The sequence below is a fragment of the Schistocerca cancellata genome, chromosome 1 (assembly GCF_023864275.1).
Source record: "Schistocerca cancellata isolate TAMUIC-IGC-003103 chromosome 1, iqSchCanc2.1, whole genome shotgun sequence".
NCBI classification, from domain to species: domain Eukaryota; kingdom Metazoa; phylum Arthropoda; class Insecta; order Orthoptera; family Acrididae; genus Schistocerca; species Schistocerca cancellata.
Genome location: NC_064626.1, coordinates 1,010,387,803 through 1,010,404,698, shown reverse-complemented (window position 1 = coordinate 1,010,404,698; position 16,896 = coordinate 1,010,387,803). Strand labels below are relative to the sequence as shown.

Sequence of the window (16,896 nt, the reverse complement as noted above, 5' to 3'; positions counted from 1 at the left end):
AATGCATTCAACGACGTGTCGCGCAGCTCCCGTTGTCGGAAGCGTCCGTCTCACCCATGATGACCGCCCTACCTGTCACTTACGCAGCGGCTCTTGCCACGTCTACAGTTTCGTCCAGTTCGTCGCGCGGTCACTCCGATCGGCACGTCCCACCTTCCCCTTCACCTAAGGACGGTGCAGACGTCCCACCTACCAACCTTCCCGACGAACAGGCTCCCGCACCGGAAGCTTAGGAGACCAGTACTTCTTCACAACACGTGTTTGACAATTTCATTGTACCCACCGACGCCTTCGAACCAGGTCAACGCTCCTGCTTGCCGTCGTCCGACCCTGAGGAACACGTGCGAGAACAATGCTAGCCACGTAGGCGCAAACGCCGCCGCCGTTCACAAACGGGCTCTCAAAGCGTCGCCACCCAAGACGACGAAGACGACACCCAACAAGGCGACATTTCCACGCAGAGGTCGGCGGACAGCTTTCACGATGAACATGACGTTTCGCAGGACGGGACCACAAAGGAGGTCGCCATGCACAATGAAACGGTCGGTGCGCAGGTTGATTGGCCTGTCTCCCCGCCGACAGCTCCACATCTCTCTCACCACGATGCAATTCCCATGGACATTGGACAGACCCACGTAACAGGAGCATGGTCCGACGACGTTGAGGAAGGTACACGCCCTTCTCCGGATGAGTTGCCTCCCCCGGACGAGGCTGCCTGTTAACATCAAAAACGAGTCACTGCTGTAGATGGGACGGGATTTCCTGTAGGTGCCCTCCTCATACTTCCCTTGATCATGGTAGATGCGCGTCCACCACCACTGAAACAAACGTACTGGTTTGCCACACTGAACATCAACATGATCGGCACTGCACCCAAGCTGCAGCTCCTATGTCACACGCTTCGAGCCATTGACGTCGACGTCGCCATTCTTCAGGAAGTACTCGTTGCCACACTACCACCGGTCTAGGGCCACGACTCATACACGTCCACATGTGATCAATCAGGGCGTGGAGTGGCTTTCTACATACGCGAAGGAATCTCACTCACGGATACGACAATCCTTCCCTCTGATATGGGCATGACTGTTACCATCTTCGACACGCGCGTCATCAATTTCTACGCTCCATCTGGCTCCACGAACAGATGGCAACGCCAATTCCTGATGATCTTCGTCCTTCTCCTGATCGGACTCTCGCCGTAGCGGAGTCAACGTCCATGATGTCTGCTATCACCGTAGAAGAGGTTGTAGATGCGATCAACAAGGAGGTCAAGAACAAATCACCAGGACCGGATAGTCTCCCCGTGGTGTTTTACCGGGAATTCACCACGTTAATACTTCCACGCTGGACAGAAATGACTCAGGAACTCTTTATTCGTCCTTCCCAATTCCATCTGAATTCATCACTGGCATTCTTCTACCTGTGCCTAAGCCGAAGGGAGGGCCTCATGTCTCTGCATATAACCCCCTTACATTAACAAATGCAGACTATAAAATCTATGCACGGCTCTTAGCAGCGCGCTTACGCACCGTCTTACCTACGATCCTTTCACCGGAGCAGACTGCACGTGGTTGTGGGGTCACCTTACAAACAGCCCTAGGAGAATGCAGTGACCTCGTCGCGCTGGCGGCAGTTTGTCGCCTTCGTGCAGCACTGGTATCCATCGATCTCACGAGTGCCTTTGATCGCGTTCGACACCCGTTCCTCCTAGTGGTGGCGACACGTATGGGGTTCCCATTACTGTTCGTCGACGCCATTCGCTGGTTACTACTTCCCGCGGTCTCGATGGTACAAGTCAATGGAAGGCTTGCCGGACCGACCCCTATACGCCGCTCTGTGCGTCAAGTATGCCCTATGTCTGCTTTACTACATGCCTTTGCACTTGAGCCCCTCATCAATGGTCTTAAGTCTAGCCTGCAGGCTCTCACTTTACGTAATTGCACCTTTTACTGCAGGGCTCATGCAGACGACCTCCTCTTTCTCACCTGCTCCTCCACGGAACTCAATGACGCCATCCAATGGATTCACCAGTATGGACATCTTTCGGGCAGCGTTCTTATGATGCACACTGGGCGCGGCCTCCCGGTTACGATGCCGACCCCACACCCAGTCAGTACCACCTTCGTTAGCTGGGTATCGAATTTACGAGCTCCACACACCGCACAGTGGCCCTCGCTTACCGGCGGCTTTTGCAGTCGATTTGGCACCATGTCAAGTGCACCGTAACTTAAACCAATTCCAACGTGTATCCTATGTCAACATGTATGTCGCCCCTAAACTGGTACACGTCGCCCAGATCCTCAATGCCCTTACACTTTGGCCGCCTCATCCAATCAGCCTGTGGATATTCCGTGTCAGCAGGGGCACTTTTCAATGTCCGCTACAAGACTCTAACACTGCCTCCTGCAAAAGGTGTCCTGGGACTCGTCAACGTGCGGGCACGATCTACTGCACTCTTTGTCCATAATATATTGCGGCACTGGCAGGGGCCGGTTCTGTCCTTAACTCGCAGTCTCTTAGATATCCTCCGAACAGCTTCTCTCGATCCACCGATCAGTGTGGCACCTATTTCTCCATTATTGTACCTTGTCGCCAATTGTTTCATAGAACTCAGGTACGTTCGGGCCGATCTTCCAGTAACCCGTACTCCTCGTACAAAAGACTACCATCGTTTGTTTATGCTGCCCAACCCTTGCGACCACATGGTGCTACAGCACCCTGACATTAACTGGGGAACGGTTTGGGGGTGTGTGTGCATGCACCCTTATTACCGTCAACTGTGTCTGCACTCTGGTATGTTTTAGTCTATGGCAAATTTCCGAGTAATAGTCGACTTTATCGCATAGGACTGGCCACCAATCCACTCTGCCCTGACAGTTCGAAGATACCGACGAGCACCGACTTACGTGCCCCTAAAACGAAACGTTTGGCTTCTCATCCAACGAATCGTGGGCTTTTACCTCTGTGCCCCGCCAACGGCGCTAACCCCACATTTCTTGTTGTTGCCCCAGACATTTCACTACCCTCTTGCTAAGCACCATACACTCATCTGGTTTCGAGGACAGGCTTTAAAATACCTCTTTCAGAGTGGTCCGCATACAGTACTCCACTTCTGGTACAAAGTTGTGACCACGCATAGCATCCTCACCCGAAAACAATCTTACCGACAAACTTTTGACGGTTGTCTCCGCAGCGTCTTCCTTGACCCCCTTCAGAGCTGGGGTGTGCCACGCCTACCCGTCACACGATGCAGCATCCTTATCCACGTACTCATATTTTGTTGTATTAATTATTTTTCTAATATTTTTGTTAAACTAACAATCATTTGTAGGTCCCGAGTTCGAGTCTCGGTCCGGCACACAGTTTTAATCTTCCAGGAAGTCCGCTGCAAAGTGAAAATCTCATTCTGTTCTCAAAGGTAGTGTCGTATACCCTATGCTGTTTCCTATCTAAATAAACAAATTGGGAGACAATCTGAGCAGCCGTCTTGGGTTGTTTGCAGATGACGCTGTCGATTATCGACTTGTAAAGTCATCAGAAGACCAAAACAAATTTCAAAACGACTTTCAAAAGATATCTACATGGTGCGAAAATTATCAATTGACTCTAAACAACGAAAAGTGTGAGACCGTGCACATGAGTGCTAAAAGAAATCCGTTAAACTTCGGTTAGGCGATAAATGAGTCTTAATATAAAGGCAGTAAATTCAACTAAACACCTAGGAATTACAATTACCGACAACTTAAATTGGAAGGAACACATAGAAAATGTTTTGGGGAAGGCTGACTGCGTTTTATTGGTAGGACGCTTAGAAAATATGACAGATATACTAAGGAAACTGCCTACGCTACGCTTGTCCGTCCTCTTGTAGAATATTACTGATCGGTGTGGGATCCTTACCAAGTAGGCTTGACATCGAAAAAGTTCAAAGCAGGGCAGCAAGTTTTGTTTTATCGTAAAGTAGGGGAGAGAGTGTTACTGAAATGATACAGGATTTGGGATGGACATAATTAAAAAAGGCGTTTTTTGTTGCGGAGAAATCTTCTCACGGAATTCCAATCACCAAATTTCTCCTCCGAATGCGAAAATAGTTTGTTGACGCCGACCTATGTAGGGAGAAACGATCACTATGATAGAATAAGGGAACTCAGAGCTCGTATGGAAAGGTATAGGTGTTGGTTCTTTCTGCTCGCTATACGAGATTGGAGTAATAGAGAATTGTGAAAGTGGTTCGATGAACCCTCTGCCAGACATTTAAATGTGATTTGCAGGGTATCCATGCAGACGTAGATGCAGTTTGAAGTGGCGAGTAAGAGGACTGTGATCTTTTAGTGGTAAGCCAGTGCAAGCAGACATATATATTTATTAATTTCCGGCGGGGTCAGGGATCTTCTCTGCCTCGTGATGGCTGGGTGTTGTGTGCTGTCCTTAGGTTAGTTAGGTTTAAGAAGTTCTAAGTTCTAGGCGACTGATGACCATAGATGTTAAGTCCCATAGTGCTCAGAGCCATTTGAACCATTTTTTTATTAATTTCCATAACTTAATAATAGATCGTCTTCCTCCCTTGCTTGATGTTATGGAAGACTTCATGCTACATTCCGTAACGGTGGCCTTCCTTAAAGTAGGTGGTCTGCAAAAATAGAGTCTCCTTTTCTAAGTCTCCAGCTTTTAAATTGTTCCTTTAAGTGGGAGGCAGCTACAACTGGTTTTGGATACAGGGTGATCTATTGATCGTGACTGTGCCAAATATCTCACGAAATAAGCATCAAAAGAAAAAACTACAAAGACTGAAACTTGTCTTCTAGCTTGAAGGGGGAAACCAGATGGCGTCATGGTTGTCCAGCTAGATGGCGCAGCCATAGGTCAAACGGATATCAATTCCTTTTTTTAAATAGGAACCCCCATTTTTATTACATATTCGTGTAGTACGTAAAGAAATATGAATGTTTTAGTTGGACCACTTTTTTCGCTTTGTGAGAGATGGCGCTGTAATAGTCACAAACGTATGGCTCACAATTTTAGACGTACAGTTGGTAACAAGTAGGTTTTTTTAAATTAAAATACAGAACGTAGGTACGTTTGAACATTTTATTTCGGTTGTTCCAATGTGATACATGTACCTTTATGAACTTATCATTTCTGAGTACGCATGCTGTTACAGCGTGACTACCTGTAAATACCACATTAATGCAATAAATGCTCAAAATGATGTCCGTCAACCTCAATGCATTTGGCAATACGTGTAACGACATTCCTCTCAACAGCGAGTAGTTCGCATTCCGTAATGTTCGCACATGCATTGACGATGCCCTGACGCATGTTGTCAGGCGTTGTCAGTAGATCGCGACAGCAAATATACTTCAACTTTTCCCACAGAAAGAATTCCGGGGACGTCAGATCCGGTGAACGTACGGGCCATAGTATGGTGCTTCGACTACCAATCCACCTGTCGTGAAATATGCTATTCAATACCGCTTCAACCGTATGCGAGCTACGTGCCGGACATCCATCATGTTGGATTTCGTAGGAAATAAGCATGCATTGCACCATTTAGATTGACATGGGGGCCAATTATCCTTCCTCCCATAATGCCGCACCATACATTAACCCGACAAGGTCGCTGATGTTCCATTTATTGCAGCCATAGTGCATTTTCTGCTGCCCAGTAGTGCATATTATGCCGGATTACGTTACCGCTTCGCTAAATAGAACGCGTGCAAAAAATCTGTCATAGTCCCATAATTTCTCTTGTGCCCAGTGGCAGAACTGTACACGACGTTCAAAATCGTCGCCATGCGATTCCCGGTGCATAGAAATATGGTGCGGGTGCATTCGATGTTGATGTAGCATTCTCAGCACCGACGTTTTGGAGATTCCCAATTCTCTCGCAATTTGTCTGCTACTGATGTGCGGATTAGCCGCGACAGCAGCTAAATCACCTACTTGGATATCATCATTTGTTGCAGGTCGTTGTTCACGTTACACATGTGGCTGAACACTTCCTGTTTCCTTCAATAACGTAACTATCCGGCGAAAGGTCCGGCACTTGGATGATCTCGTCCAGGATACTGAGCGGTCAGCATACTTAGCCTACGCCTGTTGGGCATTTTGATCAGAATAGCCTTACATCAACACGATATCGACCTTTTCCGCAATTGGTGAACGGTCCATTTTAACACGGGTAATGTATCACGAAGCAAATACCGTCCGCACTGGCGGAATGTTACGTGATACCATGTACTTATACGTTTGTGACTATTACAGCGCCATCTGTCACAAAGCGGAAAAAATTGGTCCAACTGAAACATTCAGACTTCTTTACGTACTACACGAATATGTAATAAAATATGGGGGTTCCTATTTTTAATAAACGCAGTTGATATCCGTTTGACCTATAGCAGCGCCATCTAGCGGGCCAACCATAGCGCCATCTGGTTTCCCCCTTCAAGCTAGACGAGATTCGTTCTTTGTAGTTTTATTCGTTTGATGCTTATTTCGTGAGATATTTGGCCGGGTCACTATCAATGGACCACCGTGTATAGCATTTGAGTAGGTTATTTTGCAAAAAATTTTATTCAAAATTGTCCATGAAGGTTTCTTCTACGACTGGACTGAGGCCACGACTGTAGGTTCTTTGTCTGCACTAGGATGGGGCTCATCACACTGTAAAACATGAAATATTTGTTCATTTTAATACATAAATGTACGAAAGTTTACTTAACTTTGACAAACTTCCTTGTAACTCTATTGGTTCATAAGGTACAATTTAAAACGTCACTTGGTGCACAGATTGACAAACTGTTCTCTTGAATACATTGTTCCACATTCAAATGAACAAATTCATCAGAAGTTTTAACTATCAAGTTGGTGCTATACTACTATACTGGCTCCTTCTGATGAGGTCACGAACTGGGGCAGAGCTCTTGCTGGTTCTATACTACAGTATGTTGACCTCAGCGTGAGGGTCTTGCTATGCTGAGAGGGGAGGTATCGTCTTCGGATCGACTGTCGTTCCTCGATGCGGACTGCAGCGAGCCGTCGCTCATGTCTGTCGTATCGATTTGAGCTTCCAGCTTTGGTGTGGCAACACAATCTCTGTACAGTACTACATTTTATCTTGCCATTGACTAAGCATGACACGGCAGTTGGTCCGTTCCTATTTGTTAGTCTGAGATCAGAAAGGCGGAGTTCTGAATTTTTTGGTAGACTCCACACAGGAATATAAAAGTTCAAGTGTCCAAGCATGAAGTGTGCCAGAATATAAGTCGGTTCGTGTCTAGGAAGCTACAAAATTACAAAGGGGCAGGTGAATGCCACTAACGAAATGGAAAAAATATCAAGTGATCAGATGCCTAATGGAAAAGGATTTCCTCATTTTTGTGAAATTGCACCTTTCCTTTACGGTTTGCAGTGACTGAATCTAAGTGCATCAATGAAACGGTCAACTCGCGAAATATGAGCAAAAGCGGTAGATCGTTGGGTGTACAATTCCCTCGTCAGCCACAATTCTGCATACCGATTCTCTTGCCAGTTCTATGTGTGCAGACAAGGTACAGTGTGGGAAGCTTAAAGAAAAGAACTGGAGCTTTTCGCCAACGCTGAAGCGTTCTAGCACTGATCAGCTGACAATAAACTCAGCTGCTTCACATACAGTGAATTTCGTTTTGGTCTTATTCAGAAAACGTTTCCATAAAAGCACATCCAACGGTTGACGTTAGATTAGCAGCGAATTAAAGGGAAGTTGGGCCTTTTAAGCAAACTGCTGAGGGATGGGCGGAATGAGAACAGCGAAGGTCGATGCTATTTTTGTCCCGCTGTCGACCCGAAATTCATTACGGGGCTCTGAGAAAGACGTAGTGCCGGCAGGAGCACAAAAGGCATGCGAGCCTTTAACCCGGCAGCTATTTGTGGATAACAAGCTCTGGTCGGTGCTGGCCGCCCCGCCTCGGCTCGGATAGGTTTGGCTTGGATTGGCTCTACTCTCGTCCCGCTGTGCTACTTTGCCTTACCTTCCTCTCCCCCTCGTCTGCCAGGAGCCGCTTGTCCAGCGATGACAAGCACGCGACTTCAGTGGATACATTTCTCCTTTGCGACGACGGACAGCCTCTAGAATCTGCAGTAAAATTCCGACTGTGCGTACCTCGAACAGAACGACCTTCTACATTCCAAATAGCATCGATTGCGATTGATCACGTGAAACGAAACTCGCACTTTTGTCACGAGAGGTCCTGAAAGCCATGGACCAAGGCAGTCAGATAGATGCAGCTTCTCCCGATTTTCGAAAAGATTTTGACTCAGTACGACACCTATACTTGTTATCAAATTTACGACCATATGGATTATCAGGCGACATTTTTGACTGTATTGATGAATTTTTGGTAGGGAAGACGCAGCAAGTTATTTTGGATGTAGAGTCATAGTCAGGGATGTGAGTACCCATACTGTTCACTTCGTATTAACGAACTTGCAGACAGTATTAATAGTAACCCCAGAGTTTTCGCAGACGGTGCAATTATCTGTAATGAAGTGCAGTCTCAGCTAAGCTTCATAATTGTTCAATCGGATCTTCATAAGGTTTTAAAGTGGTGACTTTAAATGCCCAGCAATGTAAAACTGTACACTTCAGAAAACAAAAAATTACTGCAGTTTCAACGAGTCACAGTAGGAATCGGTCAGGTCACACATATATGCAGGTGTAACACTTTGTAGGGATATGAAATGGAATAATCACATTTGCTCATTTTTAGATAAATCAGGTGACAGATTTCGGTTTATTGGTGAAATACTACGGAAAATGCAGTCAGCAAAGGAGATTGGTTACAAATCACTGTTTCGAATCACTTTAGATTACTGCTCATGTGTCGGACCCTTACAAAGTAGGACTAACAGGGGATGTTGTAGTATAAAGGGAAGGGTAGCATAAATGGTGACAGGATGTTGACACACGGGAGAGTGTCACAGAGATGGTGAAGCAGTTGAAGTGATGGACGCTTTAAGACACACGCAAACTATCCCGAAAAAGCCTATTTACACAATTTCAGGAATCAGCTTTAAATGATGAATCTAAGAATGTACTACAACCCGGTATGTATCGCAACCACAGGGATGGTAGAAAAAGGATTAGATTAATTACAATACGTACAGTGACATTTTAATACCTCCCGACCTCTTTTCGTGAATGGAATGGGGAGAAGCACTAATAAATGGTACGGTGGGAAATACTGTCTTCCATGTATTCCACACCGGATTGTAGACTATGGATGTAGAGACAGATATATGTACAAGACGAGTTAAATAACTAATGCAACACATTTTTTCTGCCGGTTTCAGTTGAAAAAAGTGTAGAGATTGTTGTGGAATATCGTGGAATATTCCCATTTCAGACCCGGCAGTCTCATCGAGTCTCCAAAGGTGGCGGTGTTAAACTTAGCCTTCCAAATGGCGTCTGTAACGGAGCTGTCATTAAGTTTCTTTTGGCGGGAAATCAGAGAATGTCTATCGAGACCAGTCAGGGAACACAAGCGCTGTCTTTCGTTTGGCGAAGCGTCTGTCGACATCGCAAGAAGGTAGCGCAAACCTGTCCGATCTGCAGTGTGCTGGCTGACTTCTCGCAGCTGTGACTGCTCCGATGTTGGAATGTGCGGACACTCTCATTCGAGGTGATCTACAGATCACAACCAAACACCTTGCTGTACAGCTGGACGTCTCTATTAGTAGTGTTGACACTCTCGTCAAAGGTGTCTGCCCGCTGGGTTCCTTGCCGCCTAACAGAAGAACGTGAAGAGCAACGAAGGACCTTCTGTGCAGAATTGTTTGCTCGTGTGGAGGCTGGTCGTGACAGTTTTTTGTTAAACATCGTCACAGGCGGTGAAACATGGGTCCCACATTTCGAACAGGAAACTAAACGCCAATCCATGTAGTGACAGTGGCGCAACATCACCTATCCTCCGAACAGCAAGTTCAAAGTCACACTCTCAGCCGGTCAAGACACGGCGACGGCTGTCTTCTGAGACTCTGAAAGGTCTATTCTGTTTGAAGTACTCCGTCGTGGTGCCACGAACAACTCTGAAGTGTATTTTGCTACCCTCGGGAAATTAAAGAAGAGTTCATCGTGTTCGTCGCCACAGAAATGAAAACGCACTTCTCCTCCTCCATGACAACATAAGGCCTCACACAAGTCTGTGCACCCGAAAGGAGCTCACAGAACATCATTGGACTGTTCTCCCTCATCTACTCCATTGCTCGGATCTCACACCTTCTGTCTTCCGTGTGTTTGGACCAGTGGACTTCGATGGCAGCGTTACGTGCATTTCAGTGGCCCAAGGGCCCCTCCTAGTAAGATGGCGCAAGGCCGTCCGATTGAACAGAGATTATGTTAAAAAACAGAATTTTTGTAGCCAGGAGCGTGGGGAATAATGATGTATGGGAATTCTGCAGAAAACCAACATGCTTTCAGAAAAAAGTGCTGCATTAGTTATTGGACGAACATCGTAGATCTGTCAATAGACAACGGAGAGCCTATCCACATTCTAATTTATAAGCAGAACGGAACTACAGTGCAGCGATTTGTCTGAAAATCCTGGAATATCGGGAATCGTCAGGGAAATTCAACTGACTGGAAAAGTCAGAGAAATCTCAGAATTCTGAAAGACTCAGGGAATTCTGAGAGAGAGAGACTAGGGGTGAACTCCAACTCTTCGTTGACGAAAATATTTTGTGCTTGACTTTTTTCTAAACTATCGGTAGGAAGAGACGACTGTTGGGATTGAATTGTTATATATGTCTCTCTATCGCTGCTAACTCCAGCGCGCTCACGATCTCGCGAATTTTCGTTAAAGTTCATGTGTTCTCGGGCTGCGGATTCGTTTCCCGATCATGATTGGTAGTGCAACGGATGGTAATCTGGTGCATAGCTATGAATTAGTCATTCACACAAAAGTAAAGATGGCTATTTAGATTTCATAAGGAAAATGTAAATACGGAGCCATATTTGAACAAGTTGAAGAAGCGTCTTTTGTTGACAATAGACTGAAGAGCTTCCCGTTTGAAACATGTTATGTCGTCGCTATCAAGACCCGTTAATATAACATTCCAGTGACAACAGTTCGAAGGATGTTCCCTACGAGAATTTGTCGTACACTTGAGGCTATCGCACAATGACACACCATCGCAGGGAATGGTGACGGACGAGATGAGAGAATTTTCAGGGGTGGCAAGATCTTATAGCTTACAGAATTATTGATGAGACGGTAAATCCTAGCTGAAAATCGAATTACAGTAATTAAGTGAGGTGCCAACTCAAAAAAATTCATCAGTGACCATGAAGAGTAGTGAGATAAAATAGCTCTCGCATACAACAAATACTGTTTCAAGGAAATTTGATATTTTAGCCTCGAAACACATAAATATCTCAGCTAAATATTTTGATTAAGCTAAGTATCCATCCTTAACTCTTGCAATTTTCCAGACTATAATTGTGGATCTTTACAGCACATCAAACTAAGGGTATAATTCTGTTGATTAATTCAGTAAAATATTCTTGGGCTTGTAACAGCGTAAAGTGTTTAAAATGCCACGAGCTGTCGACCACTGACCATTGGCAAGAGCAGTGACCACTGAGGGGCTGTTGCTAGGCCCATACGTCGCTGGATACCATGCCGCGCTGAACTGTAGGCACTCGTCTATATTAAGGCCGTTGTCCATAACTCTTATTTCAATTACTTCTTTAACTGTAAAGTAACAAAAGCCGTTGGTGCAAACCATGTCAGAGATATCACGAACTCGATTCAGTAACCACTTTCCAGAGCATGCTCAGTCACAGTGAGTTTTTCGCAATAGCGTAGGAGATAGTCCCTCTCTTGCTCCTTCATGCGCAGAAGACCGCGGCCAACTTGTTTATTAAACATCTTATGGTTGTTTTGTAATTTGTACCTTCATTATGTTATATCTGATTACATACTGCATACACTTTAGAATGGTTACACAGCCGAAGCTACATACTTGTGGGAAGTATAAAATAAAAAATATTATCTAATCCTAACAATGACAGCAAGTGCGGCAAACTGACACCGTTGCATATACAAACACGATGTGTATGACAAGTGTTATAACGTGTAACGTCGTTTTGCACCCGGGCACTCTCTAAAGCTGTGCAAGGTTTCTCCTTCTCACAGGTGTAGATAATATTGAATCCTTCAGTTGGCCCATGCTTACAGGGAGAACGCGTTACATGACATGCTTTATTTCATTTTAAAGCTCCTTATAGCTCTCAGTATTGTAGATACTGTGGATACTTGAGGTGCCTTTCATTTCACTCCAAGAAACGTTGTGTACCCAACTCGCGTGAGGACGTGGTAAAAGATCCTTTGGTGGTGACTTTGAACTATATTAGAAATTCGCACTGTTATTGACGGTTTTCTTCAATACTGAAGCCCTGCAAACATGCATTGTCTGGATATCGAAGTGCTCGCTCACTATACATTGTCCCAGTTTTGCAAGAAGCGGTAATGCATAGAAGGGAGGACATAAATTCTGATTTCATGAGAAATTGATTTGAGTCTCGACCAATTCGTTTTAGGAAATCTGGTGCAGCGAATAAACATGTCGTGACAACGGGACATTAGCGACACTATTTTCGTCATAACCTTTCACAATATAGCACTCCGTCATTTGTGAGCAATAAAGGGCATTTCATATTGTAAAATGGATAACGAACAGAAAAATATTATTTTTCTTTGATATTTACGCGGTGTTTAGAGTTCAGTCGGGGAACACACAATTTATTACTCTAAGGTCTATCTTATATCGGCAAAACTTATCTTTATACTACGTCAATGAATCATACTTGCCACGCATAAAGCACTGCTTGTATCCCCTGAGGCATGGGCATGACTTTTATACACAAGCACCAAGTGCAGCTATGTCACAATGTCTATTTATAACAGTTTACAATATAAATCAGATATTTTAAAACTGAGTCTCTGAAGTTAACAATAAGCCTACACGACTTCAGAGATATGATAACTATGGTTCTGCACTAGCCGAAACATTGGGCCTTACCTATTTAGAAAGTACGATATGGGCAGCTAATGGCAACATAAATACGCTGGAACAGAGATTGGCAACGTTTTAGCAAGCAAGGACCATGTGAGGTACAATAATAATATCGATAATATTTAAAATGCAAAAACACAAATATTTACTTTTACATTTTATTCATTATCGATTTGTGTGTAAGTAGGAACAAAGACCAAAAGAAACTGGGAAAAGACAAGTTAACTGAGAACATAGAAATAATTATACATGAGACTCGAATCAAAATTTAATGTGACTTTTGGGGCTGTATTTGATCGGCTACTTTTAGAATGTTGGCTTTCATTTTTTTTTGGAAAATTTCGCAGAGTGGCACTGAAATGCTCGTCTGTGAGACGAGAACAGTCTCAGGCGTCCACAAGGGGGCAGGGAGGGAGCGCAAGAGGTTTAGAGAATTTTAGTCGTTACACAATTCTCTTGAATTTCTAGCAATAGATGTCTGCGACTCCACTACATTTTAGATTTAATATTTTGACCGCGAAGGAAAATAATGTATTTGTAGCAATCACTTTATATCTTTACGATATGCTGTCGCATTCTGCGACTATGTATTAACGTCAGCTGTTTCCGACACATGATAAGTTGCGCCGGGCCGTGGCTTGAACCTGGATTTTCCATTTATCACGAGCGGTAACAACCATTTCGCTATCCGAGCACGCCTCCAGGATCGATCCGAGCTTCCGTATGTGACGTAGTGACAGCGCTTATACTGCCACAGTTCATGATTCCTGCACAGGGAGACAAATATTGTTGTTGTGGTCTTCAGTCCTGAGACTGGTTTGATGCAGCTCTCCATGCTACTCTATCCTGTGCAAGCTTCTTCATCTCCCAGTACCTACTGCAACCTACATTCTTCTGAATCTCCTTAGTGTATTCGTCTCTTGGTCTCCCCCTACGATTATTACCCTCCACGCTGCCCTCCAATACTAAATTGGTGATCCCTTGATGCCTCAGAACATGACCTACCAACCGATCCCTTCTTCTGGTCAAGTTGTGCCACAAACTTCTCTTCTCCCCAATCCTATTCAATACTTCCTCATTAGTTATGCGATCTACCCATCTAATCTTCAGCATTCTTCTGTAGCACCACATTTCGAAAGCTTCTATTCTCTTCTTGTCCAAACTATTTACCGTCCATGTTTCACATCCATACATGGCTACACTCCATACAAATACATACAGAAATGACTTCCTGACACTTAAATCTATATTCGATGTTAACAAATTTCTCTTCTTCAGAAATGCTTTCCTTGCCATTGCCAGTCTACATTTTATATCCTCTCTACTTCGACCATCATCAGTTATTTTGCTCCCCAAATAGCAAAACTCCTTTACTACTTTAAGTGTCTCATTTCCTAATCTAATACCCTCAACATCACCCGACTTAATTCGACTACATTCCATTATCCTCGTTTTGCTTTTGTTGATGTTCATCTTATATCCTCCCTTCAAGACACCATCCATTCCGTTCAACTGCTCTTCCAAGTCCTTTGCTGTCTCTGACAGAATTACAATGTCATCGGCGAACCTCAAAGTTTTTATTTCTTCTCCATGGATTTTAATACCTACTCCGAATTTTTCTTTTGTTTCCTTTACTGCTTGCTCAATATACAGATTGAATAACATCGGTGAGAGGCTACAACTCTGTCTTACTCCCTTCCCAACCACTGCTTCCCTTTCATATCCCTCGACTCTTATAACTGCCATCTGGTTTCTGTACAAATTGTAGATAGCCTTTCGCTCCCTGTATTTTACCCCTGCCACCTTTAGAATTTGAAAGAGAGTATTCCAGTCAACATTGTCAAAAGCTTTCTCTAAGTCTACAAATGCTAGAAAAGTAGGTTTGCCTTTCCTTAATCTTTCTTCTAAGATAAGTCGTAAGGTCAGTATTGCCTCACGTGTTCCAGTATTTCTACGGAATCCAAACTGATCTTCCCCGAGGTCGGCTTCTACTAGTTTTTCCATTCGTCTGTAAAGAATTCGTATTAGTATTTTGCAGCTGTGGCTTATTAAACTGATTGTTCGGTAATTTTCACATCTGTCAACACCTGCTTTCTTTGGGATTGGAATTATTATATTCTTCTTGAAGTCCGAGAGTATTTCGCCTGTCTCATACATCTTGCTCACCAGATGGTAGAGTTTTGTCAGGACTGGCTCTCCCAAGGCCGTCAGTAGTTCCAATGGAATGTTGTCTACTCCGGGGGCCTTGTTTCGACTCAGGTCTTTCAGTGCTCTGTCAAACTCTTCACGCAGTATCGTATCTCCCATTTCATCTTCATCTACATCCTCTTCCATTTCCATAATATTGTCCTCAAGTACATCGCCCTTGTATAAACCCTCTATATACTCCTTCCACCTTTCTGCTTTCCCTTCTTTGCTTGTAACTGGGTTTCCATCTGAGCTCTTGATGTTCATACAAGTGGTTCTCTTATCTCCAAAGGTCTCTTTAATTTTCCTGTAGGCAGTATCTATCTTACCCCTAGTGAGATAAGCCTCTACATCCTTACATTTGTCCTCTAGCCATCCCTGCTTAGCCATTTTGCACTTCCTATCGATCTCATTTTTGAGACGTTTGTATTTCTTTTTGCCTGCTTCATTTACTGCATTTTTATATTTTCTCCTTTCATCAATTAAATTCAATACTTCTTCTGTTACCCAAGGATTTCTACTAGCCCTCGTCATTTTACCTACTTGATCCTCTGCTGCCTTCACTACTTCATCCCTCAAAGCTACCCATTCTTCTTCTACTGTATTTCTTTCCCCCATTCCTGTCAATTGTTCCCTTATGCTCTCCCTGAAACTCTGTACAACATCTGGTTCTTTCAGTTTATCCAGGTCCCATCTCCTTAAATTCCCACCTTTTTGCAGTTTCTTCAGTTTTAATCTACAGTTCATAACCAATAGATTGTGATCAGAGTCCACATCTGCCCCTGGAAATGTCTTACAATTTAAAACCTGGTTCCTAAATCTGTGTCTTACCATTATATAATCTATCTGATACCTTTTAGTATCTCCAGGGTTCTTCCATGTATACAACCTTCTATCATGATTCTTAAACCAAGTGTTAGCTATGATTAAGTTGTGCTCTGTGCAAAATTCTATCAGGCGGCTTCCTCTTTCATTTCTTAGCCCCAATCCATAGTCACCTACTACGTTTCCTTCTCTCCCTTTTCCTACACTCGAATTCCAGTCACCCATGACTATTAAATTTTCGTCTCCCTTCACTATCTGAATAATTTCTTTTATTTCATCATACATTTCTTCAATTTCTTCGTCATCTGCAGAGCTAGTTGGCATGTAAACTTGTACTACTGTAGTAGGTGTGGGCTTCGTATCTATCTTGGCCACAATAATGCGTTCACTATGCTGTTTGCAGTAGCTTACCCGCATTCCTATTTTCCTATCCATTATTAAACCTACTCCTACATTACCCCTATTTGACTTTGTGTTTATAACCCTGTAGTCACCTGACCAGAAGTCTTGTTCCTCCTGCCACCGAACTTCACTAATTCCCACTATATCTAACTTTAACCTATCCATTTCCCTTTTTAAATTTTCTAACCTACCTGCCCGATTAAGGGATCTGACATTCCACGCTCCGATCCGTAGAACGCCAGTTTTCTTTCTCCTGATAACGACATCCTCTTGAGTAGTCCCCGCCCGGAGATCCGAATGGGGGACTATTTTACCTCCGGAATATTTTACCCAAGAGGACGCCATCATCATTTAATCATACAGTAAAGCTGCATGCCCTCGGAAAAAATTACGGCCGTAGTTTCCCCTTGCTTTCAGCCGTTCGCAGTA

General features: G+C 44.0%; 1 protein-coding gene across 1 annotated transcript in view; it reads left to right on the top strand.

Moving 5' to 3' along the window:
• The window catches only part of LOC126121493 (lachesin-like), a 1,285,782-nt gene that overhangs the window by 1,122,282 nt on the left and 146,604 nt on the right, over positions 1 to 16,896 (top strand). The gene's annotated exons all lie outside the window — the stretch shown is intronic.